A 4,042-nucleotide genomic window follows, 5' to 3' on the forward strand; every position below is an offset into this window, starting at 1 on the left:
GGACATTGGTATGACATGCATGACCCACTCCACCATATGTTGCATGAGTTTTAATGTAACGAGGCTAGGTACTAGGAATGGGGATTTCTGGAAAATAGCAATGGATCATACCCAACAATATAATCAAGGCATTGGTATGCGTGAGCAATCTAATATGTACAAGCAATGGATGCAGGGCATTAGAAATATTTACTTTCTTTGTAAAGGAGCAAGACATGACAAAACTTGGGTGGCCAGTTGCACAACCCAAGTTCATCATACGTACTTTGTAAGAACAATGATGTCACTGCTGGTGTCAGGGAACACCCACCAATTAGTCTGAGGGTTGATGTTAATCTTCTTAACATGAGGTAAATTTTCAAGCCCTTGCATATCAATCTCGTTGTAAAAGTGACTGATTATACAAACAATGGCATTTTTCTTCTTTTTCCTCAAGTGATCTACCATGATGATGTCCTTGTTTCCAGTGGTTGTCACAAATAAATCAACAATTCTAACTACATCCTCAAGGGTGAGAATAGGAATGCCTTCCATAAGTGCTTGTAGGGCACATATAGGATCAATCTCTGTAACAGTGACCCTAGCTCCAACAATTATGAAGGCTGCAACACAACCCTTGCCAACATCTCCAAACCCACAAGCAAAAACAACCTTACTAGTAATCATGACATATGTGACTCTCATAAGACTATCTAGGAGAGAGTGTCTACTTCCATACAAGTTGTGAAAATGCAAAAGAAGAAAGAGAATCAGAATCAATACAAACTGCATGTCAAATAGAAAAAATTTGAAGAAAAAAGATCATAGAAATCCGGCCCTGGATCTATAATTCACAATAATTCAAAACTTTGATACAAGTCCAATCAGCTTTCAAAAACTTTGCTAATATTAACCCATCATAACCAAATAACTGAATATATGTAAAGGTCCTTGATTTTAAATATGAAGATGCTTCTACACCCACCTTGAACTCACATTGATTCAACACCTTGAAAATTGATTTTTTTTTTTTAATGTAGTGGAAGCTAGCAAATCCTAAAATGTAATGCAATGCAAGCTAACTATAACAAAAGCATCATGATGTGATCTCAATGACACCAAAGAATCAAGGCAATTGACAAGAGCAATGCAACTCATAACATCATGAATGCGACCAAAATTTCCCCAAGTCCATATCAGTTCCAACATCAAAAGCTGGTATCACACGATTAAGATTAGAATTTAGATGGAGATACATCCTAATGCTCTAAACATATATGAGATAATACTGTTGAAACTTATAAATATCAGTATGAAATTTACCATATTATACTATAAGTATGTATAACAGTTTGATGATGAGATCCTAACTGCTTTAAAACAACCACAAAACTTATTGCTAGAACCAAAAACACAACAGCTAATCAAGATTCCACATCTCAAACACCCTCACAAGATCTAAACAACAACAAAACCACTAGAAAAGTGTGAGTTCAAAAAAAAAAGAAAATTTTTTGAAATCCAAACCGCAACACCAAGACAAGATCCTACTTCAAAGCACCCTCACCAGATCTCAAAAATCACGCATCTACCTGAAAACATCTATTAAAAAATAGCAAACGACAAAGAAACGACACAAGAACCCAAATCCAAATCACAACATATAAGAAAGATCCCATTTGAAAAGCTCTAGACGTGATCTCAACATCCCCACCATGCCCACTTGAAAAAATCTATTAAAAAAAACAATGTTTATGAAAAAGCATAGAGAGCATGGCTATAACATTAATTGGGGAAATTAGACACTCCTTTGACATGCATGACCCACTCCGCCATATGTTGCATGAGTTTTAATGTAATGGGGATAGGTACAAGGAATGGGGATTTTTGGCAAATAACAATGGATCATACACAACAATATAATCAAAGGATTGGTATTCATGAGAAATCTAATATGTACAAGAAATGGTTTCAGGGCATTAGAAATATTTACCTAGTTTTTAAAGGAGCAAGATGTGACAAAACTTGGGTGGCTAGTTGCACAACCCAAGTTCATCAGATGTCCCTATGCATTAACAATGATGCCACTAGTGGTGTCAAGGAACACCCACCTATCAGTATGAGGCTTGATGGTAATTTTCTTAACACTAGGGAATGTTTCAAGGCCTTGCATATAAATCTCATTGTCAAAGTGATCGATGTTACAAACAATGACATTTTTCTTCATTTTCATCATGTGAGCTACCATGATGATGTCCTTGTTGCCAGTGGTTGTAACAAAGATATCAACAATGCTAACTACATCCTCAAGGGTGAGAACAGGAAGGCCTTCCATAAGCACTTGTAGGGCACAGATAGGATCAATCTCTACAACAATGACCCTAGCTCCAACGACTTTTAAGGTTACAGCACAACCCGTGGCAACATCTCCAAACCCATAAACAACATCAACATTACCACCAATCGTGAAATTTGTTTCTATCATAAGACCATCTAGGAGAGAGTGCCTATATCCATACCAGTTGTCAAACTACAAAAGAAGAAAGAGAATCAGAATCAAAACAAAATGCATCTCAAATAGAAAATTTTTGAAGAAAAGAACATCTGAGAAATCTACCCATGGATCTATGATTCACAATAATTCAAAACTTCAATACAAGTCCAATTAGCTTTCAAAATGATTCAGATTTAGACAGGAACACAATAAATTACAGATATAACCATACATATAGAGATGTAGCAAAAATAATACTTCATTTCATTATTGTAAAATACTGAAATATGCTTACAAACGGAAACGGAAAAAAATGAGCTAGGGCGATGGTAGCTTACCTCTGGGAAGAGATGTGGTGGCTACACGCCTCTAAACTGTGTTATAATGAGAATCGAAGACCTATTTATTGTTGAGAAACAATGGAAAACTCTAAACATGCAAAAACCTAACGCTAGAAGATGAAGCGCCAAACTGTGGGCCCCATTTGGGTAAAATGGTACATCAACTTCCTGGGGTCGTAACTTTGGCATACAATCCTCGTTTGATGCACACAATATCTCGCTAGAAATATCTATCTGAGAACTACAACTTTGGGAAGAAAAACATCGATCCATGAACCCATGTAGCTCCTAGTTTTCCCAAAAAACGTCGTTTTGGGCCTCAAAATGGCTTTGGAAGTTCAGGACCTGAAAAAAATGCTAAAAATAGTAAATTGTGCTACAATTAAGGAGACTGAAAAGCTGAAAGAAACAATGGTGGGGGTCCAAGTGGATGTGGTGGGTGGCCACCAATATCCACATGGATCACAAAACCTTAGCTAATATTAACCCATCATAACCAGATAATTGAATATATGTAAAGGTCCTTGATTTTAAATATGAAGATGCTCCTACACCCACCATGAACTCACATTGATTCAACACCTTGAAAATTGGATTTTTTTTTTAATGTAGTGGAAACTAGTGAATCCTAAAATGTAATGCAATGCAAGCTAACTATACCAAAAGCATCATGATGTGATCTCAATGACACTGAAGAATCAAGGCAACTAAGAAGAGCAATGCAACTCATAACATCAAGAATAAGACCAAAATGTCCCTAAGGCCATATCAGATCCAACATGAGGAAGCTAGTATCACATGACTAAGATTAGAATAAGATTAAGATACTTCCTAATTCTCTAAAAATATATAAGATAATACTGTCGAAACTGATAAATAGTCGTTTGAAATCTACCATATTATACTATAATTCTATATAACATTTTGATGATGAGATCCTAACTACTTTAAAATAGCCACAAAACTCATTGCTAGAACCAAAAACACAATGGCTAATCAATATTACACATCTCAAACACCTCAAAAAGATCTAAACAACAACAAGCACACCAGAAAAGTGTGAATTCAAAATAAATGAGAACAAATTTCAAATCTAAACCACAACACTTAGACAAGATCCTACTTCAAAGCACCCAGATGAGATCTCAAAAATCATGCATCTACCTGAAAACATCTACTAAAAAATAGTAAGCGACAAATAAATGAGGCAAGAATCCAAATTCAAATC

At 35.7% G+C, this 4,042-nt stretch overlaps 2 pseudogenes; both read right to left on the bottom strand.

Annotated features, from left to right (window-relative positions):
• Positions 1-255: 255 nt before the first annotated feature.
• LOC149183261 (adenosylhomocysteinase pseudogene) lies at positions 256-666 on the bottom strand (annotated as a pseudogene).
• A 1,378-nt stretch (positions 667-2,044) lies between these two features.
• Positions 2,045-2,464, bottom strand: LOC149183262 (adenosylhomocysteinase pseudogene; annotated as a pseudogene).
• Positions 2,465-4,042: the final 1,578 nt, after the last annotated feature.

Source organism: Pinus tabuliformis, chromosome 3_2 (genome assembly GCF_031772625.1).
Source record: "Pinus tabuliformis cultivar Carrire ecotype Pingquan chromosome 3_2, CPIR1, whole genome shotgun sequence".
Taxonomy (NCBI): domain Eukaryota; kingdom Viridiplantae; phylum Streptophyta; class Pinopsida; order Pinales; family Pinaceae; genus Pinus; species Pinus tabuliformis.